Raw genomic sequence first — 23,154 nt, 5'->3', positions numbered from 1 at the left:
GCCCAAGCTGGAATGCAGTGGCACAATCTCGGTTCACTGCAACCTCCGCCTCCCAGGTTCAAGCGATTCTCCTGCCTCAGCCTCCCCAGTAGGTGGGACTACAGGCATGCACCACCATGCCCGGCTAATTTCTTTTGTATTTATTTTTAGTAGAGATGGGGTTTCACCATGTTGACCAGGCTGGTCTCGAACTCCTGACCTCGTGATCCACCTGCCTTGGTCCCCCAAAATGCTGGGATTACAAGTGTGAGCCATCGTGCCCGGCCTCAAGCCCTCTTTTATCAAATGTTTGGATTCTTACACGTACATCATTCAAGTTACTTAAAATAATGTGTTCAGGCCAGGCCTGGTGATTCATGCCTGTATTCCCAGAGCTTTAGGAGGCCAGACTGGGGAATTGCTTGAGGCCAGGAGTTAAAGACCAGATTGGGCAACATAGTGAGAACCTTCTCTACAAAAAATATGAAAATTAGCCAGGCATGGTGGTGCATTCCTGTAGCCCCTCAGTCGGGAGGCTGAGGCAGGAAGATTGTTTGAGCCCAGGAGTTCGAGGCTGCAATGAGTTCTGCTCAAACCACTGCCTTCCAGCCTGGGCAACACAGTGAGGCCCTGTCTCTAAATAATAATAATAATAAATAATAATGCTGTGTTCATTCTCTAGAGAATAATTATGTTCCAAGCTCTAAAAGACTGAGGCGAGGGGAAGCAAGCAAACAAACAAAAACCCCACCAGGGTAACCACTGTTTCTTAAGCCAACACTGGAATTTGGCATCTCTTATTACTTTTATTTTCCAGAGAATAAAATGCCTTCTTAACGGAGCCCAGAGCTTTCTCTTCCATCCTCCCGCAGGGAGGGAGAGGTCCTGTCGCGGGTCTTTCTCGCCCTCTTGTGGTGAGAGGGAAGCAGCGCTCAGCTGGGAAGACAGCAGCTGCTGTTTGCTGTTGATACAAGAAGCAAGGTCGTTCTAGGGAATATTTAGACTTGATATTTTAATGACTCTGTCTCCATGTCATGCAATGATCTCAGTAAAAGAGGACTGTGACCCCTGTTCCCAGAGTCTTTTTAAGGCTTCAGACAATAATGAGCCAGATTCCCTTTGTGCATGAGACAGAGAAGAGGTGGTGTTACCTCCAGCAGGTGCATATATGCCATGAAGTGCAACAGTGGCCATTGTTCTAAATAAATCACCCTTGCCTGAGAGTGTGTGTCACCCACCAGAAGGGAGAGTTTCTATTCTGGGCCATCCGAGTTCATTTCTGGGTCTTAATATTTTTGAATGGAAATGTGCTAACTGAACAGTACAAGGCATCATTCCTAATCTCTATGATCTAAACCTGGCCTTTTTTTTTTTCCTACAAATTTAGAAACTTTTTGTTTCTTTGTTTGTTTGTTTTTGAGATGGAGTTTCACTCTTGTTGCCCAGGCTGGAGTGCAGTGCAGTGGTGTGATCTTGGCTCACTGCAACCTCCACCTCCCGGGTTCAAGTGATTGTCCTGCCTTAGCCTCACAAGTAGCTGGGATTACAGCCTCCCAAGTAGCTGGAATTAGCCACCACGCCTGGTTAATTTTTGTATTTTTAGTAGAGATGGGATTTCACCATGTTGGCCAGGCTGGTCTTGAATACAAACTTTTTGACTGACTCTGACTTTAAAAAGCAAACAAACAGGAAGCCCCCAAACAGATGAATTAAGAAATGATCCCCTCCTTTCCTGATCTATATAACACCAAATGATGGGCGACTGAATTTTTGTCCCTAACTGAAACTGACAGCATTGTACTAACAGGAACTCTTATCCAGTTGGAGACCAAAGCCAAGAGACTAACAGGAAAAATCAGCCTCTAACTCTACATTAATCCCCAGTCTATACTGATCATATTAATCAAATAGTTCATGCGGATGCTAAGAGCTATGTGAGACCACATCAGCCACTCTTTAAATTAAATGATGGGGGCTGGATGCGGTGGCTCATGCCTGTTATCTTAGCACTTTGGAAGGCCGAGGCATGTGGATTACTTGAGCCCAGGAGTTTGAGATCAGCCTGGGCAACATAGTGAAACACTGTCTCTACAAAAAAATACAAAAATTAGCCAGAAATGGTGGCATGTGCCTGTAGTCCCAAATTCCTCAGAGGCTGTGGTGGGAAGATCGCTTGAGCCATGGAGATTGAGGCTGCAGTGAGCCATAATCATGCCACTATACTCCAGACTGGGCAACAGAGTGAGATCCTCTCTCAAAAAACAAACAAAAATTAATTAATTAATTAATAAAAATGAGGCTGGGCACGGTGGTTCACGCCTGTGATCCCAGCACTTTGGGAGGCTGAGGCAGGTAGATCACCTGAGGTCAGATGTTCGAGACCAGCCTGGCCAACATGGTGAAACTCTGTCTCTACTAAAAATACAAAAAATGAGCCAGGCGTGGTGGCGGGAGCCTGTAATCCCAGTTACTCGGGAGACTGAGGCAGAAGAATTGCTTGAACCCAGGAGGCAGAGGTTGCAGTGAGCAGAGATTGTGCCATTGCACTCCAGCCTGGGTGACAGAGTGAGACTCCATCTCAAAAAAAAGAAAGATCACATCTGTCTCTGATTTTACAGTTGAGGGGACCAAGACTAGGTTAAATGGCTTCCTCAAGGTCACATCAACTGCACCGAAGCTCTGAGTTCAGGACACCACCCTCCATCTCAAAGGCTGGGAAGCTATGAAGGGATCATCACTGGCAAATAGTGGTTTGTTTCTCCTTGAACAGGATGTGGCAAGAAATTGTTAAGAGAGGGAGGAGAGGGGAAGGAGAGGAAGGGGAGAGCCTTTATAGCTGAAAATATGGGCTGTTTTTGAGTTGATTAAATAACTACCACTCCCAAACTTGTCTCAGTTTCTATGAGCCTAAAGTAAGGAATTCTGGGAATGAGTTTTAGGTCATTCTTGGATTTCAGCTTTCAGTTACAGGAAGCAACCTGTCTAGGGAGCTGTCAGTGGCTGCTTTCTCCAATGCTTCATTTTATTTGCAAGGTCCTTCTGCTCAGAGCTTGGCCTTCTCCTATGGAAAAATGCTCTATGGGAAATTCCTGACCCTCACACCAGTCAGGGAAATGGCTTCCATGGAAGGGACACCCCAGGGCCCCTGGGGTCCATACCTGGTTCCATTTCAAGGACCATAAATGGGAGACCCACCAATCGCTAAGGACCTGGAAATGATTTTATCTTCCAGGCTGAAACTGCCTTTGAAAGATGACGATAGTGAGGGAGGTGTAGCATGGCTGACTCCATCTTGCTCTAGCCTCACGGGCTGGCTGTCTTTGCTCACACCTGGGCATAGGCCAAGTTAACCATGGGAGGAATTTAGTTTATAGTTTAAGTTGGAAGCAAGAATGATAATGGTCCCTCCCTCAAAGTAACCCCTTCCTTGCTCAGGGACCAAAAACTAATGAAAGGCGATGAGATTAAAACTATGGGAGGGTCCTGAACTCTGCTAAAATGTAGGAATAGTTTCTATAATCCCTTACTGCTCAGGAGTTCTGTGGCCAGAAGCCACAAGATTTGTGACTTCCCCAGTTGCTCCTATAGATAACACCACTGGTGTAGAAGCTCAGATTGGTCTTTTGAGATGTTTTCCAGATATTTGCATTCTGGCAACCGACTGGCCCCACCCAGGATCGTGACTCATGACTCAACCAGTCCTGTGGCCATCAACCAGAGGCAGACTCAGTGAACAAGAACCATTTTTCCACACCCTGTGATTTCATCACCAACCAGTTAGCAGCATCCATTCCCTAGTCTCCAGCCCACCATACTATCCTTGAAAAACCCTAACCCCAGTTTTCTGGGAGACTGATTTGAGTGACAACTCCAGTTCTTTCACGTGGCCAGCCTCAAGTCAGTTAAACTCTTGCTTTTGCTCTGTCGCCAAGGCTGGAGTACAGTGGCGTGATTTTGGCTCACTGCAACCTCCGCCTCCTGGGTTCAAGCAATTCTCCTTCCTCAGCCTGTCTAGTAACTGGGATTACAGGTGCAAGCCACCACGCCTGGCTAATTTTTGTATTTTTGGTAGAGACAGAGTTTTGCCATGTTGGCCAGGCTGGTCTCAAACTCCTGACCTCAATTGATCTGCTCACCTCGGCCTCCCAAAGTGCTGGGATTACAGGTGTGAGCCACCACACACAGCTTAAACTCTTTCTTTACTGCAATACCACAGTCTCAGCGAACTGGTTTTGTCTGTAGCAGGCAGGAAGAACCCATCAGGCAATTTACAAGACCAAGAACAAGGAAGGTAGCTGTAACTTCCCCTGGGGCCCCACCCTCTGGGCTAGAACGAAGTGGGTCTACCTAAACCCAGCTTCTCCACCTGACCTTGCTCCTTCAAGCTCTTCAGGTCACAACCGCATGGTGCTTTTGCTCTGACTACAAGACAGGGAGAGGACACACAGGAAGGGCCCTGGGCTGAGAGTTGCCTTGACATCAGCTGTTGGCCTGGCTCTGGGTCAGACTTCACTTAGCCCCTTCGGTTGCAAAGTCCTCAGCTACAAAACAAACTGACCTGAGAAATGGCTTCTCAAGTCCCTCCTGGCTCTAGGAGTTGAAGCCTCTTTTGTGCGGCTTGCTCACACTATGCAAGATAATGAAAAGGCTGTTAAAGTGGAGTCCTCGTTCTTGGTTCTTGCAGAGGCTCCAAAGACCTAGGTCAGTGACTCTCCAACTTCAGCATGCTTTAGAATCATCTGGAGTGCTTGGAAAAACAGATTCATGGGCCCCATTCCACAGTGTACAATTTAGTAAGGTTGAGGTAGGGCCTGGAGAATTTGCATTTCTTCTTTTTTAAAAGTGTTTGCAATTTTTATTCCAATTACATAAAAATAAAATATATTTGAATAGAAGTAGAAGACTAGAAGGCACTAACAAATAATAGTAACAGTGGTTATCTTTTAAAACAATAAAAGAGGTGGGGCCAAGGCATGGTGGCTCATGCCTATAATCCTAGTGCTTTAGGAGGCTGAGGTGGGAGGATCGCTTGAGGTTAGGAGTTTGAGACCACTCTGGGCAACATAGCAAGATGCCATCACTACAAAAAAAAAAAATAAATAACATTTTAATCAGCAAAGGAAAATACATTTGTGTTGTTTTGTTTTGTTTTGTTTTTGAGACGGAGGCTCACTCTGTCGCCCAGGCTGGAATGCAGTGGCACGATCTGGGCTCACTGCAACCTCCTCCTCCCGGGTTCAAGCAATTCTCCCAAGTAGCTGTGATTACAGATGCGCCACCACTATGCCCAGTTAATTTTTTGTATTTTTATAGAGATGGGGTTTCACCATGTTGCTCAGGCTGGTCTTGAACGCCTGAGCTCAGGTGATCTGCCCACCTTGGTCTCCCAAAGTGCTGGGATTACAGGCCCAGTGTTTTCTTTAATGTCGAAAATTTCTGCAAATAATTCTTTTCACAAAACATCCTTTTCACAAAACATTCTTTGTTGACATTCTACAAATACCATCCAATAATGTTCCCAATGCTTTCTTCTTGTGGAGGGAGTGTATATTTCTTTTTGACTTTTGTAATATTTATTATTTCAGGAAGATTTTTCAGAGAAACCTGCTGACCTTCTATTTGAGATATTAGATATCCTTGATTTATTTGTTTTTCTCCCTCGTTAGTGTAAACAATTGGAATTTAAGTGTCATTTGCTGAGGCATTTTTTCAATGCCTCTGAAATATTGTTATTTGGGGAAAGGTTGAAAATAATTTCAGTAGATAGAGCTCTTGTCTTCATTTCTCCCAGTTTGTAGAGGCAAACTGCTTTCTCTGTGGCTGCAAATATGTCAAATGGATTGACAATCACTGCAGGATGTATCAGTGAGCCATCAATGATACCTTCCATGGCTTTCTTTCTCAAGTTCCCCACATTTTTTACGTCTTTAAATAATATTAATAGAAGGGTCAGCCGGGCACGGTGACTCACTCCTGTAATCCCAGCACTTTGGGAGGCTGAAGCGGGCGGATCACCTGAGGTCAGGAGTTTGAGACCAGCCCGGCCAACATGGTGAAACCCTGTCTCTACTGAAAATACAAAAATTAGCCAGGCGTGGTGACACATACCTGTAATCCCAGCTACTTGGGAGGCTGAGGCACGAGACTCACTTGAACCTGGGAGGCGGAGGTTGCAGTGAGCCGAGATCGGGCCACTGCATTCCAGCCTGGGTGACAGAGCAAGACTCCGTCTCAAAAAAAAAAAAAAAAGTGCCGAGCACAGTGGTTCATGCCTGTAATCCCAGCACTTTGGGAGGCTGAGGTGGGTGGATTACCTGAGGTCAGGAGTTCGAGACCAGCCTGGCCAACATGGTGAAATCCTGTCTCTACTAAAAATACAAAAACTAGCTGGGCATGGTGGCACATGCCTGTAGTCCCAGCTACCCAGAAGGCTGAGGCAGGAAAATTGCTCAAACCCAGGAGGCAGAGGTTGCAGTAAGCCAAGATGGTGCCACTGCACTACAGCCTGGTGACAAAGCAAGGCTCCATCTCCAAAAAAAAAGAAAAAGAAAAAATAGAACAGTCACCCATCCAATCACCTGTCCAGTCTCTGGTGCATCTCCTGCAGGTCTTGTAAGTTCCCAGGTGATGCTGATGCTGCCAACTGAGGACCACCCTTTGAGAACCTTGGCCTAGAGCTAGAGGCACCAGGTATTCTCCACTTCTTACAAGACATGCCAAGAGATTGGAACCCTACTCTGCCAGCAATAAGAAGGCTCCTACAGGCAGACACCTAACCCTATACCTGACGACAGATTCTGACACAACCTGTTTCCTAAGGTCAGTCTCATGGAGACTGTTCAATGATAACTAATATTCACACGGTGCATTATAGTTTTCAGAGAGCTGCACTTTACTTCATTTGTTTCTCCTCACAATTCTGTGATATGGATACCGTATCTTCATTTTTGGAGAAAAAAAGTCAAGTCAAGTCTTTGATGAGTGTCATGGTCAAGACTTGGACGAGTGTCATGCAGCTACAAAGAGGTGGAGTGGGGACCCAGGACTCACCCAGGTCTTTTGAGTCATCCGTGATCTCTGTACTTTACCAAGCTGCACTTCAATCTACTCTTCTGGTTTACTGGAGCACTGGGGGTTTTTTTTGTTGTTGTTGTTGTTTTTTGAGATGGAGTCTTGCTCTTTCACCCAGGCTGGAGTGCAGTGTCACCATCTCAGCTCACTGCAACCTCCACCTCCAGGTTCAAGTGATTCTCCTGCCTCAGCCTCCTGAGTAGCTGGGATTACAGTTGGGTGCCACCACCCCTGGCTAATTTTTTTGTATTTTTAGTAGAGACGGGGTTTTACCATGTTGGCCAGGCTGGTCGCGAACTCCTGACCTTAAGTGATCTGCCCGCCTCAGCCTCCCAAAGTGCTGGGATTACAGATGTGAACCACCATGCCCAGGCTGGGGCACTGTTTCTTTTCTTTTCTTTTCTTTTCTTTCTTTCTTTCTTTCTTTCTTTCTTTCTTTCTTTCTTTCTTTCTTTCTTTTCTTTTCTTTTCTTTTCTTCTTTTTTTTTTTTTTGAGACAGAGTTTCTCTCTTGTTGCCCAGGCTGCAGTGCAATGGTGTGATCTCAGCTCACTGCAACCTCCACCTCCTGGGTTCAAGCGATTCTCCTGCCTCAGCCTCCTGAGTAGCTGGGACTACAGGCATGTGCCACCACGTCCAGCTAATTTTTGTATTTTTAGTAGAGATGGGGTTTCACCATGTTGGCCAGGCTGGTCTCAAACTCCTGACCTCAGGTGACCCACCCACTTCTGCCTCCCAAAGTGCTGAGATTACAGGTGTGAGCCACCGCGCCCAGCCCTGGGGCACTGTTTCTGACCAGAAAACTACTTATTGAGGTGCTAATTAGGGATCATTTTAACACATGCAAAACTGTGTTATTCAGACGGCCATTTTTCCCTGGTTCCATTGCAAATCCCAGTAGAAACCTGACCTGGAAGCCCTTGCTCCTGCATTAGAACATGGCATGGAAATAGTCTGGTGAAATAGTGAATTAATTTTCATTGTGTTTCAGTCATTGTCCTCACTGGTGTCAGTTTTTCTGTACTGTCCAATGTGCTGGAGAACAACTCTCTAGATAGGATTGTCCAAAGATACATTTTGATACTTAGTTCTCAGTTTTGATTTTTCAAATCCCTGATCACTTTCTTTTTTTTATTTTTTGAGACAGAGTTTCACTCTTGTTGCCCAGGCTGGAGTGCGATGGCATGATCTCAGCTCACGGTAACCTCCACATCCCAGCTTCAAGTGATTCTCCTGCCTCAGCCTCCCTAGTAGCTGGGATTATAGGCATGTGCCACCATACCCGGCTAATTTTGTATTTTGGGTTGAGATGGGGTTTATCCATGTTGGTCAGGCTGGCCTTGAACTCCCGACCTCAGGTGATCCGCCTGCCTCAGCCTCCCAAAGTGCTGGGATTACAGGCTTCTTTTTATTTTTTTAAAGATGGGGTCTCGCCATGTTGCCCAGACTGGTCTTGAACTCCTGGGCTCAAGCGATCAACCCACTTTGGCCTCCTAAAGTGCTGGGATTACAGGCATAAGTCACCGCATCTGGCTCTGATCACTTTCTTAATTCCTTTCTGTCCACACAGAACATAATGAACAGCAAGTTCTTAGAAGTATTTGGCAGACAGTTAACGTAAAGTGATGACTGCAAACAGAATAAGCTCATTCTCCTCTGTAGGTAACTCTTCTGCATTGACTATTAGGAACTTCCTAAATAATGTTACTTAAGTGATGTGTCAGGCTCATTCTTGATCAGTCCTTCAGGGAATGCCAGCTGTGGAGAGGATGCTGTTGCTGTCTTTCATGATGAATGACCCAGTGTAGTTAAAGGGAATTCAGCCCAGTTTACTAGGATGGACACACACACACACTCACAATCACCTATCACCTTAAATGTTTCTACTTTAGGACAAATGGACCATCTTACAATGACTTAACTATGCTTGTCCTATGGTGAAACATTGACTCTTGACGTAGGTTTTTGTTTGTTTGTTTGTTTTTCTTTTGGAGACGGAGTCTTGCTCTGTCGCCCAGGCTGGAGTGTAGTGGCACAGTCTTGGCTCACTGCAACCTCCGCCTCCTGGGTTCAAGCAATTCTGCTGCCTCAGCCTCCTGAGTAGCTGGGATTACAGGCACCCACCACCACACCTGGCTAATCACCCAGCTAATTTTTTGTATTTTTAGTAGAGACGGGGTTTTTTTTTTTAAATTAATTAATTAATTAATTTTTTTAATTGATCATTCTTGGGTGTTTCTCGCAGAGGGGGATTTGGCAGGGTCATAGGACAATAGTGGAGGGAAGGTCAGCAGATAAACAAGTGAACAAAGGTCTCTGGTTTTCCTAGGCAGAGGACCCTGCGGCCTTCCGGCCTTCCGCAGTGTTTGTGTCCCTGGGTACTTGAGATTAGGGAGTGGTGATGACTCTTAACGAGCATGCTGCCTTCAAGCATCTGTTTAACAAAGCACATCTTGCACCGCCCTTAATCCATTTAACCCTGAGTGGACACAGCACATGTTTCAGAGAGCACAGGGTTGGGGGTAAGGTCATAGATCAACAGCATCCCAAGGCAGAAGAATTTTTCTTAGTACAGAACAAAATGAAGTCTCCCATGTCTACTTCTTTCTACACAGACACAGCAACAATCTGATTTCTCCAACTTTTCCCCACCTTTCCCCCTTTTCTATTCCTCAAAACCGCCATTGTCATCATGGCCCGTTCTCAATGAGCTGTTGGGTACACCTCCAAGACAGGGTGGTGGCCGGGCAGAGGGAGACGGGGTTTTTTAGTAGAGACGGGGTTTCACCATGTTGGCCAGGCTGGTCTTGAACTCCTGACTCAGGTGATCCACCTGCCTCAGCCTCCCAAAGTGTTGGGATTACAGGCATGAGCCACTATGCCTGGCCAACATAGGCCTTTTGAATGAGAGATTAAAAACCATGTTCATTCATCCTGAGATTCTCCCCCCATCACAGGGTCCTGCATTCCTCATCAGTGATGCTGAGAGATGAGTGGGGCATAGGGTGTCAGTTCTGACCAGTGGAAGTCTCCCAAGCCACAAGGGATGGAGAGAATTGGGCTTTCTGGTCTTACAGTCAAAACCCCATCTTCGCAAGCCTATTTCCCTAAGACCAGACTCTAAGGAGAGAGAGGAAAGGGGAAATGCTGTGGCCTCAAGCCCTCTGGACAATGTGAAGGTTGGATAGTTGGTCTTGAGCAGCAGTTAGACAGAGATGAGCCCAGAAGGGCAGTAGTGGCCGAGCAGAGGTAGGGAGAGGTAGGGAAAAGGCCGCCCTGATGCATGACGAGGGCATGGACAGGAGCACCAGGGCCAGGGGCAGGAACCAAACTTTCCCAAAGTCCTCAATGAGTTGACAGAATGCATTTTTTAGCAAACTGGTTGAGAGTCATCCAGAACAGGATGATTCTGCCTTGAGATCTTCCTCGTTTGTTTTTTTTTTTTTTTTTTTTGAGATGGGGTCTCACTGTGTCACCCAGGCTGGAGTACAGTGGTGCGATCTCAGCTCACTGCAACCTCCACCTCCTGGGTTCAAGTGACTCTCCTGCTTCAGCCTCCTGAGTAGCTGAGATTACAGGCGCTCACCACCATGACCTGCTAATTTTTTGTGTTTTTAGTATAGAGATGGGGTTTCACCATGTTGGTCAGGCTGGTCTCGAACTCCTGACCTCAGGTGATCCGCCCACCTCGGCCTCCCAAAGTGCTGGGATTACTGGCGTGAGCCAACATTCTGTGGCCCCATTCTTGGATTTTATGCACTCAATCAACTACCTTCTCACCTAAATTTGGTTGCATAGCTTTGGTGAAAGTCAGGCCTCTCCTTCAGTGAAAAAATAATTTTAATACCTAATTATTCATCTTACATAGTAGCACAATAAAACGCACCACATTCTGAAGAAATTTCAGAATTATGGGAATAAGAGTTAGGAAAATTCAGATGGGCTACAATATCCACTACCTTAAACTCCAAAGAGAAGGTTAATATTTACATATTTGTGGCTGAGCATGGTGGCTCACATCACACCTATAATCTCCAGCACTTTGGAAGGCTGAGGCGGGAGAATTGCTTGAGGCCAGGAGTTCGAGACCAGCCTGGGCAGCATGGTGAGATCTCATCTCTACAAAAAAAAATTTAAAAATTAGCCAAATATGATGACATGCACCTGTGGTCCCAGCTACTTGGGAGGCTGAAGAGGGAGGATCACTTGAGCGCAGGAATTCAAGGACACAGTGAGCTATGATTGCAGCATTGCCCTCCAGCCTGGGTGACAGAGGGAGGTGCTGTCTCTAAAAATTAATTAATTAATTTAATTGATTAAAAAAACCATTTGGAGTCTGGGCGCAGTGGCTCACACCTGTAATCTCAGCGCTTTGGGAGTCTGAGGTGGGCAGATCACCTGAGGTCAGGAGTTCGAGACCAGCCTGGTCAACATGGTGAAACCCCGTCTCTACTAAAAATACAAAAAATTAGCCGGGCGTGGTTGCTGGCACCTGTAGTCCCAGCTACTCGGGAGGCTTAGACAGGAGAATCGCTTGAACCTGGGAGGCAGAGGTTACAGTGAGCAGAGATCCCACCACTGCACTCCAGCCTGGGTGACAGAGCAAGACTGTCTCAAAAACAAAACAAAAACCATTTGGTAAGCTGTAAAGATCCATTACTGGTATTCCATGGAACGGGTATCCTAGAAGGGACCATGAACGGGAGAATGAGCTCAAAAGAAGAACAACAGGAAGATGCTGAACACAGACTTCTCCTGCTCACAGTTGTGCCTAAAGGCTACCATAGCTGTCCTTGGAATATGCAGCTCCTCAAATAAAGTTCTATTGCTGGTGTTTGGTGTGTTCTATAGGCAGCATTTCAGTATGACTTACTCTAAACCGAAATGTTTTGGACTCCCTGCTCATGTTCCCTAGGTTACTGACAAACAACCTACAGATAATCTCAGATGCTACCAGCACTTGGGATGAGAGGCCACTAGGCTACAGAGCGCCCGCCCATACTAGGGAGCCGCCTTTCCCCACACTCAGCCCATCAGCACCGGAGAGAGGAGGCAGGGGGAGGAATTGCCCCTAATGCACTACTTTTGGTTTTTGCTTTTTTTCTTTTTTTCAAAAATTGCACGAAGATAAAGCAAAGCTGTAGTTGATGCAGGTGTGTTGTGTAGACGCTTGCAGTTCCACCCTCGCTGTGCGCTCATTGGATAGTAACGCAGCCCCAAGTAAAGGATGGTGGTTGCTGCCAATGTACTTCCATTCCACTGGGGTGAGGCCCACCAAGCAAATGGTCTATTTGGAAAAAATATAAGGACATTTGCTCTCCTACCCAGAAATGACCTTTGAACTTAGAAGAAAATGAATAAACACATAAAAATTAAAAAAGAAAGAAAATGAATAAACACAACACAGTTAGGTTATTACATAGTGAGGTTCATTTTCTTCTAAAGTAACAAGAGTCACAACATACATGTTGAAGTCTGATACACTCTCTGTTCCTCTCCCTGCTATGGGTTCCCCACTAATAACTTTATGAGCTCAGGCTGAAATGTCAACTTGAACTTTAGCGCTTGTGGCACAACCAACTATAACTCAGTTTAAGCATACTTATTTTATTTGATTGAGTGTTTCAATTTACTCTGCACTTCCTGAGGTTCTTGGGTTAAAACAACATGATCTAATGCAATAAAAACTAGCAAAAATATATATTTATTCTTTATTTCCAGTAGCACAAGGCCAATTGAATCTACCCAAAGCATACCTAAACAGTGTTAACAAGCCTGCATGCTAAATGATTTTCTCTCCTTTCTGGTGCCCACACAATCAATTCAGAAGCCCCTTGGTTTTGCAATGGCATATCAACATACGCAGTTTCAGGACTAACCAAGAGTGTCTGCAAGCTAAAAGGTGGTGTCAATAGTGAGTGCATAAGGAAGTTTCTGAATAGTTTTGAGGCAGATCAGGCCAAGGAGAAACAAGGTTTATTCTTCAATGATTAATATTAATTTTATAACTCCTGCCAGGAGTATAGAGCATAAGAACTTTACAATTTTTATTTTTATTTTTTTGAGATGGAGTTTCGCTCTTGTTGCCCAGGCTGGAGTGCAGTGGAGCAATCTTGTCTCACTGAAACCTCCGCCTCCCAGTTTCAAGCAATTCTCCTGCCTCAGCTTCCCGAGTAGCTGGGATTACAGGCATGTGCCACCAGACCCAGCTAATTTTTGTATTTTTAGTAGAGACAGGGTTTCACCATATTGGCCAGGCTGGTCTTGAACTCCTGACCTCAAGTGACCCACCTGCCTCTGCCTCCCAAAGTGCTGGGATTACAGGTGTGAGCCACTGCGCTCAGCCTGAACTTTACAATATTCTTGAACACATAAAACCAGGAAAGGGACCAGGGAGAAGCTGGTACTTGACTTGGACCTTAAAGCAAGAACAGGAGATTTAAAAAGAGAGAGAGTGAAAGCAGGAAAGCACAAGTGAGAGTGGCATGCATGCACTCAACAAATATTAATAGTGCATGAACTGGCTGGGTGCGGTGGCTCACGCCTGTAATCCCAGCATTTTCAGAGGCTGAGGTGGATGGATCACTTGAGGTTGGGAGTTGGAGACCAGCCTGATCAACATGGAGAAACCCCATCTCTACTAAAAATACCAAAAAAATTAGCTGGACGTGGTGGTGCACATCTGTAATCCCAGCTACTTGGGAGGCTGAGGCAGGAGAATTGCTTGAAGCCAGGGAGCAGATGTTGCAGTGAGCTGAGATCACACCATTGCACTCCAGCCTGGGCAACAAGAGCGAAACTCTGTCTCAAAAAAAAAAAAAAAAAAAAAAAAAATAGTGCATGAACCATGTGCCAGGACCTGGACTAGATGCTAGGATACATCCGTGAATACAAATATCTAATGGAACTTACATTGTCACAGAGGGAGACACACAATGGACAAGTAACATATAGAGGTTACAGATGGTAATAGGTCCAATAGAGAATAGTGCTAGGAAAGGGGATGGGGGGTCCCGAGTGAGTTAAAACAGAGTGACCAGGTGATGCCTCTCTGATAAAGTGACCATTTTAGTAAGACCGCAAGGAAGTAAGAGAGCGGGTTGTCCAGCTATAAGGAGGAAGTTTTCTGCACAGAGGGTACAGTAAGTGTAAACGCCCTGTGGTAGAATTATGCTCAGAGAAAGCATGCATTCTCAACGGGGCAGACAGCATCCTGAGGGAGTGAAAATTCATTCTTGGAAGATGAAGAAAAACTTACTCTTTTCCCCCCACCGCCCCCAAAAGGGAGTCTCACTCTGTTGCCCAGGCTGGAGTGCAGTGGCGCGATATCGGCTCACTGCAAGCTCTGCCTCCCGGGTTCAAGCGATTCTCCTGCCTCAGCCTCCCGAGTAGCTGGGATTACAGGCACATGCCATCACGCCCGGCTGATTTTTTGTATTTTTAGTAGAGACGGGGTTTCACTGTGTTAGCCAGGATGGTCTCTATCTCCTGACCTCGTGGTCCTTGCGCCTTGGCCTCCCAAAGTGCTGGGATTACAGGGATGAGCCACCATGCCAGGCCTTTTTTTTTTTTAGACAATGTCTCACTCTGTTGCCCAGGCTGGAGTGCAGTGGCGTCATTTCGGCTCACTGCAACCTCTGCCTCCCGGTTCAAGCGATTCTCGTGCCTCAGCCACCCGAATAGCTGGGACCACAAGCACATGCCACCACACCCAGCTAATTTTTGTATTTTTGGTAGAGATGGGGTTTCACCATGTTGGCCAGGCTGGTCTGCAACTCCTGACCTCAAGTGATCCGCCTGCCTCAGCCTCCCAAAGTACTGGGATAATAGGCATATAGGCATGAGACACCACATTCTACCAAAACTTACTCTTTTCTTTTTTTCTTTTTTCTTTTTTTTTTTGAGACGGAGTCTCGCTCTGTAGCCCAGGCTGGAGTGCAGTGGTGCGATCTCGGCTCACTGCAACCTCCGCCTCCTGGGTTCACGCCATTCTCATGCCTCAGCCTCCCCAGCAGCTGGGACTACAGGGGCCCAATGCCACGCCCGGCTATTTTTTTGTATGTTTAGGAGAGACAGGGTTTCACCGTGTTAGCCAGGATGGTCTCGATCTCCTGACCTCGTGATCGGCCTGCCTCGGCCTCCCAAAGTGCTGGGATTACAGGCGTGAGCCACCACGCCCGGCCAGCTTACTCTTTTAATGTACATAGCACAGATATAGATTCAGTAGATAACCATACATCATATATCCATGGCATTAAAATTTCTTGCCCCTGACAAGAGTGATAATTTTAAAAGATGGGAAAACACTGAGTTAGGGAAACAGTAAGGAAGCCAAGGTGGCTACAATGAAGTGAGCAAGGGAAAGTATAGAAGACGGCAAAAAAATATTGGGACGTGGCTCTTATTCTGAGTAACATTGGGGATGATTGCAAGATTTTAACAGAGCAGGGATGTGACTTAATTTAGATTTTAATAGCATCCCTCTGGCTGCTATGTTGAGCATAGACTGCAGGGAGACCAGTAGAAGATGATTGCTGTATCCCAGGTAGAAGATGATGAAGCTTGGTCTGGGGTGGTAGAGGTGGAGGTGGTGAGAAGTGGTAGACTCTGTAAATATTTTGAAGATAATGCTGACAGGATATGCATGTACTGAATCTGGGGAGTAAAAGAAAGAGAAGAGTTGAGTATGACTCCAAGTTTGGCCAGAAGAACTAGAAGGATGGAGTTGTCATTGACTTAGATGGATACCATTGGGAGAAGAGTTGGGAGAGGACTGTCAGGAGTTCAAGTTTTGTGTGTTAAGTTTGAAGTGCCTAGTAGATATCCAAACACAGATGCTGAGTAAGCAATTGAATGCAGGAGTCTGGAGTTCAGGGGAGAGACTCAGGCTGGAGATACAAATCTGGGTGTTATACATGAGACATGGCAATAACATTAAAAGGAGAGGGGCAGGAAAAGAGGAATAGAGGAAAAAAAACGAGAAAACTAACCAAATGGAAGATCCAAACCCAGACATATCAATAATTATATTAAAGATGAATGAACTAAACACTACAATTAAAACGCAGAGATTGTCAGAATGGAAACTTACTCTATTTTTTCCTTTCTTCTTTTTTTTTTTTTTTTTTTTTGAGATGGAGTCTCGCTCTGTTGCCCAGGCTGGAGTGCAGTGGCACAATCTCGGCTCACTGCAAGCTCCACCTCCCGGGTTCACACCATTCTCCTACCTCAGCCTCCCGAGTAGCTGGGACTACAGGCACCCACCACCACACCTAGCTAATTTTTTTGTATTTTTAGTAAAGATGGGGTTTCACCATGTTAGCCAGGATGGTCTTGATCTCCTGACCTCATGATCCGCCCGCCTCGGCCTCCCAAAGTGCTGGGATTACAGGAGTGAGCCACCACACCCGGCCTACTCTATTTTTTTCTAGAAGAAATGCAGTTTAAGTATAGAAACACACAGATAGGCTAAAAGCAAGTGGAAAAAGATGTACCATGCGAACAGTAAGCATAACAGGGTTTGAGTGGCTGTATTAAGGCCAGATAAAATGGACTTCAAGAAAAACATATTTCCAGAGATGAAGAGGGACATTTAATTATAATTAAAATTGTTCCACAGCTAATATTTTACTGAATGGGGAAAAACTGAAAGCTTTTCCTCTAAAAACTGGAACAAGACAAGTATACCCACTCTCATCACTCTTATTCAATACAGTATTATTAATAGAAGTTCTAGCCATAGCAACTAAGCAAGAGAAAGGAACAAAGGGCATCCATATAGGAAAGTAGGAAGTAACACTGTCCCTTTTTGCAGATGACATGTTCTTATATGTAGAAAAACCTAAATACTCTACCAAAAAAGCCATTTGAATTGATAAATTCAGTAAAATTGCAGGATACAAAATTTTTATGCAAAAATCCGTGGCATTTCTTTCTTTTTTTCTTTTTTTTTTGAGATGGAGTCTCGCTCTGTCACCCAGCCTGGAGTGCAGTGGTGTGATCTCGGCTCACTGCAACCTCTGCCTCCTGGGTTCAGGCCATTCTCCTGCCTCAGCCTCCCACGTAGCTGGGACTACAGGCACCCGCCACCATGCCCAGCTAATTTTTTTTGTATTTTTAGTAGAGACGGGGTTTCACTGTGTTAGCCAGGATGGTCTTGATCTCCTGACCTCGTGATCCACCCACCTTGGCCTCCCAAAGTGCTGGGATTACAGGCGTGAACCACCGCGCCCGGCAAATCAGTGGCATTTCTATGCACAAACAATGAACTAGCTGAAGGAAAAAATCAAGAAGGCAATTCTATTTCCAATAGCTACAGGAAAGTATCTAGGAATAAATTTAACCAAGGAGGTGAAACACCCCTACAAGGAATACTACAAAACACTGGTGAGAGAAATTGCCGAGGATACAAACAAATGGAAAAACACCCCATGCTCATGGATGGAAATAATTAATATTGTTAAAATGACAATACTACCTAAAGCAATTTACAGATTTAATGCAATCTCTATCAAAATACCAATGACATTCTTCACAGAAATAGGAAGAAAAAATCCTATTATTTGTGTGGAACCACAAAAGACCCTGAAGCAATCCTAGCAAAAAGAACGAAGCTGGAGTCAGAACACTGCCAGACCTCAAAATATACTACAAAGCTGTAGTAACCCAAACAGCATGGCATGAGCATAAAAGCAGACACTTAGACCAATATAACAAAATAGAGAACTCAGAAATTAATCTGCATATCTACAGGCAACTAATTTTTGGCAAAAGTGCGAAGAACACTCATTGGGGAAAGGACAGTCTGTTCAATTAATGGTGCTGAGAAAACTGAATATTTATATGCAGAAGAATAAAACCAGACCACCACCTCTCACCCTATATAAAATTCAACTCAAAATGGATCAAAGCTGGTGGGAGGGGAGCATAAAAAAATAAAAATAAAAATAAAAATAATGGATCAGAGACCTAAGTATAAGATCTGAAACAATAAAAATACTAGAAGAAAGCATAGGGAAAATCCTCCAGGACATTGGTCAGGAATACATTTTATGAATAAGACCTCCAAAAACACAGGCAACAAAAACAAAAATAAACAAATGGGATATATCAAACTAGAAAGCTTCTGCACAGCAAGGGAAGCAATTAACAGAGTGAAAAAACAGCCTACAGAATGGGAAAAATATTTGCAAATGATTTATCCAACAGGTGATTAATATCCAGAATATACAAGAAATTCTAACATCTCAACAGCAAAAAATAATCTGAGGTCAGGCGCGGTGGCTCACGCCTATAATCCCAGCACTTTGGGAGGCTGAGGTGGGCGCCTCACCTGAGATCAGGAGTTTGAGACCAGCCTAGGCAACTTGGTGAAACCCCATCTCTACTAAAAATACAAAGTTAGCTGGGTATGGTGGCGCATGCCTGTAATCCCAGCTACTCGGGAGGCTGAGGCAGGAGAATCACTTGAACCCAGGAGCGGAGCTTGCAGTGAGCCAAGATTGCACCATTGCTTTCCAGCCTCGGCGACAGAGTGAGATACCACCTCAAAAAAAAAAAAAATCTGATTAAAAAATGGGCAAATTATCTGAACAGACATTTCTTAAAAGAAGACATACAAATGGTCAACAAAGATATGAAAAAAATGCTCAGCATCACTATCAGGGAAATGCAAATCAAAACCACCATGAGATATCATCTCACTCCAGTTAGGAGGACTATTATTAAAATGACAAAAAGTAACAAATGCTGGCGAGGGTGTAGAGAAAAGGAAATTCTTACACATTGTTGGTGGGAAAGCAAACTAGTACAGCTACTATGGTGAGTGGTATGAAGGTCCTTCAAAAAGGGCCTTCCATTTGTAGCTACAAATGGAACTACCATATGATCCAGCAATCCTACTACTGGAAATTTATCCAAAGACAAGGAAATCATTATATCGAAGAGACACCTGTATCCCATATTTACTGCAGTACTATTCACAATAGTCAAGATACGGAATCAACCTAAGTGTCCAACACCAGATAAATGGATAAAGAAACTGTGGTATTTATACACCATGGAATACAATTCAGCCATAAAAAAATTAAATTTTGTCATTTGAGGCAACCTCGAAAGAACTAGAAGACACTATGTTAAGTGAAATAATCCAGGAACAGAAAGTTAAACACTGCATGTTCTCACCTATAGGTAGAAGCTAATAAAAGTTGATCACATAGAAGTAAAAAGTAGAACAGAGCCTACTAGAAACTGGGAAGGATAGGGGAAAGAGAGGGATAGGGAGATTTGTTAAAGGATACAAAATTACACTAAGAAGGAGGAATAAATTCTAGTGTTCTATAGCACTACAGGATGACTAGAGTTAACAATAATATATTAATATTACATAGTTTCAAATAGCTAGATGGAAAATATTGAATGTTCCCATCACAAAGGAATGATAAATGTTTGTGAAGATGGATATGCTAATTGCCCTGATCTGATCACTATAAATTGTATGTATCAAAATATCACTATGTACCCCATAGGTATGTGCAATTATTATTTGCCAATTTAAAAAATAAACTAAATTTTAACATTGTCCATTCATCAGGAAGACATAACCATATGTTTGTATATGGTTTGTATATGTTTGCATATGTATATCTAATAATAGGTGTTTGAAACACATGAAGCAAATATCGATACAATTAAAGAGAAGAGAGGCATTTTCACAATTATAGAGGTTTTAATATCTCTCTTTCAGCAATTAACAGAACAACTAGGTAAAGAATAGAAAATACACAGAAAAACCACGCATGGTGGCTCATGCCTGTAATCCCAGCTACACAGGAGGATTGCTTGAGGCCAGCAGTTTGAAACCATCCTGGGCAACTTAGCGAGATCCCATCTTTATAAAGAAATAAATAATACTTAGAAGTTCTGAACACCATTGACTACCTTCCTAGAACACTATATCTAACAAGAACAGAATACAGATTATTTTCAAGTATATATGATACTTACCAGGATAGACTATATATATATATATGCTGGGTTATAAAAAAAGCCTCAATAAATTTTAAAATATTGAAATTATGCAAAGTATATTCTCTGACTATAATGGAATTAAATCAGAAATTAAAAACAGTAAAATAATTAGGAAAGCCTCAAATATTTGAAAATTAAACACAGGTTGGGTGCGGTGGCTCACGCCTGCAATCCCAGCACTTTGGGAGGCCAAGGTGGGTGGATCACCTGAGGTCGGGAGTTCAAGACCAGCCTGACCAACATGGAGAAACCCTATCTCTACTAAATACAAAATTAGCCGGACATGGTTGCGCATGCCTGTAATCCCAGCTACTCGGGAGGCTGAGGCGGGAGAATCACTTGAACCCGGGAGGCGGAGGTTGTGGTGAGCTGAGATCACACCATTGCACTCCAGCCTGGGCAACAAGAGCTTGACTCCATCTCAAAAACAAAACAACAACAACAAAAAATAAATAACACACACTTCTGAAAAATCTATGGGTCAAAAGAAAAAATTATCAGAGAAATTAGAAAAGATTTTTACCAACTAAATGATAATCAAAATAAGCCAGGCAGTGTTTCATGTCTGTAATCCCAGCAATTTGGGAGGTTGAGGTTGGAGGATTGCTTGAAGCCAGGAGTTCCAAGACTAGTCTGGGCAACATAGTGAGATACTGTCTCTACAAAAAATAAGAAAAAAAAAAAATTAGCCAGGTGTGGCCGGGTACGGTGGCTCACTCCTGTAATCCCAGCACTCTGGGAGGCCCAGGCGGGTGGATCACGAGGTCAGGAGATCGAGACCATCCTGGCTAACATGGTGAAACACTGTCTCTACTAAAAATACAAAAAATTAGCCGGGCATGGTGGCGGGTGCCTGTAGTCCCAGCTACTCAGGAGGCTGAGGCAGGAGAATGGCATGAACCCAGGAGGTGGAGCTTGCAGTGAGCCAAGATCGCGCCACTGCACTCCAACCTGGGCGACAGAGCCAGACTCCGTATCAAAAAAAAAAAAAAAAAAAAAAAAAATTAGCCAGGTGTGCCTGTAGTCTTAGCTACTCGGGAGGCTGAGTGGGGAGGCTCACTTGAGCCCAGGAGTTTGAGGCTGCAGTGAGCTATTATTACACTGCTATGCTTCAGCCTGGGTGATAGAGCAAGATACTAACTCTAAAAAAAAAAAAAACAAAAAAAGTGAAATACAGCTGAAGCCATGCTTAGAATCTAGATGTCCAGCATAGCTCACCCTAGTCTATATTTTGAATATTCCTGACCTTTTAATCCTGCCTCAACCAGGGAGAAGTTCTCACTGAACGCCTGGAGCTCTGCAAAGCCAAAGCTTCTTCAGGTACACACCCTCTGTTACAGGAGGCCTCAGAGCGGAAGGAGAAAGGAGCAGGCTGGCTGTGGTACAGATTTACGAAAGATCAGTGATCAAAGGCCATAAAATACAGTAGGTTTCTGCAAAGTCCAAGCACTTTAAACATCACCATTCTAAATAAACTACATGAGGAGATGCCCCGATAAGGTTCTGAAAACTGGAAAGATATTTTTTTTTCCCTGCTCCCGTGTAGATACGTCACAGTCTTCTGCTTTTCAGTCCAACTCTGATTCAGTTTTCTAGATAAATAAACCCTCCCAAGACCTGATTCTGTAGCTTCACCCGAGTGGACGTCATCCGATGTCAATGGAAGGTCTGCCAGTGTAAGAACTTCCTGACTGAGGCCTGAGCTGGTATTTGCTCAGGTACCTCCAAACCTCTGTCATGGTACCTCTGAGCCTCTTTTATTTATTTTATTTTATTTTATTTTTGCTATAAAAAGGCGGTGGGGATGCTCAACAAGAGTTCTGCTTAAGTTTCACCAGTAAAAGTCATTTGCCAAGGCATGAATAGTTTATAATCACAGTAGCATGGCAAGAGAAGTATCTCTCACTTCTCTCTTGATTGACAGGTGTCAGTGTTGAAACTCATTTTGCCACCTCACACACCAGAACTCTCATTTCGCAGCTGCCTGTTGGTTTCCACGTTCTTCTGTTCCCTGAACCCATTTCTTGGTTAACTCAGACCACAGACACTCCCCTCCCCCAGGCTAGAGAGAAGCTCCTCCCTTCAACAGCCCACACTCAAACCAGGACCAGCCTTGAGGCTGTGTCAAGAAGGCCCCAATTCCCTCTGCGTTCCCTCGGGCTTAGTGACTCCCACTACCTGGGAAGTCTTCCCTTTGTCAAACCCATACATTTTACAAAGTTTGAAAATTTCATTTCCCGGCTGGGCACAGTGGCTCACACCTGTAATCCTAGCACTTTGGGAGGCTGAGGCAGGCAGATCACTTGAGGCCATGAGTTCGAGACCAGCCTGGGCAACATGGAGAAACTGTCTCTACAAATAGGCAAAAATTAGGTGGACATTGTGGTGCACTCCTGTAATCCCAGTTACTTGGGAGGCTGAGGCAGGAGAATTGCTTGAACCTGGGAGGTGGAGGTTGCCGTGAGCCAAGATGGCACCACTGCACTCCAGCCTGGGAGACAGAGCAAGACTCCATCTCAAAAAAAAAAAAAATTTCCCGTTGGATCAACCTTAGCCGAGACAGACAGTTGACTCCCATTCTTCCCATGATACCCCTTTGTGTATTTTTTTTTTCAAGATGGGGGTCTTCTTCTGTCCTCCAGGCTGGAGGGCAGTGTCACAACCGTGGCTCACTGCAGCCTCTACCTCCCAGGCTCAAGTGATCCTCCCACCTCAGCCTCCCTAATAGCTGGGACTACAGATGTGCACCACCACATCCAGCTAATTTTTATTTTTATTTTTTGGTAGAGATGGAGTCTTTCTATGTTTCCCAGGCTGGTCTTGAACTCCTGGCCTTGAGTGATCCTCCTACCTTGGCCTCCCAAAGTGCTGGGATTACAGGCATGAGCCAGTGCACCCAGCCAATCCTTCGTGTATTTGAGGACCATTTATGACATGGACTAGCCGTATTAATGACATTAATCACTCGAGTTCCTTTCCCAAGATTAGTCACCAATGTGGCTGTCCCATGACCTCTCTTCCATCTCTGGGTACTGCTCCCTTTTTGCCAAGGTCAGCCCTGAATGCTCAGTCTGCT

The 23,154-nt window shown here is 44.6% G+C and overlaps 1 non-coding gene and 1 pseudogene across 1 annotated transcript; both read right to left on the bottom strand.

Moving 5' to 3' along the window:
• Positions 1-5,447: 5,447 nt before the first annotated feature.
• The window catches only part of LOC100611726 (EKC/KEOPS complex subunit TPRKB-like), a 30,758-nt pseudogene continuing 13,051 nt past the window's right edge, over positions 5,448-23,154 (bottom strand).
• Positions 12,156-12,281, bottom strand: LOC112204686 (U4atac minor spliceosomal RNA). The gene has a single exon (XR_002938354.1). It is a non-coding gene; the product is annotated as a U4atac minor spliceosomal RNA (small nuclear RNA).

This window comes from Pan troglodytes, chromosome 8, assembly GCF_028858775.2.
Source record: "Pan troglodytes isolate AG18354 chromosome 8, NHGRI_mPanTro3-v2.0_pri, whole genome shotgun sequence".
Classification (NCBI taxonomy): domain Eukaryota; kingdom Metazoa; phylum Chordata; class Mammalia; order Primates; family Hominidae; genus Pan; species Pan troglodytes.
Note: the sequence above shows the minus strand (reverse complement) of the source record. Positions and strands in the feature narration are given on the sequence as shown.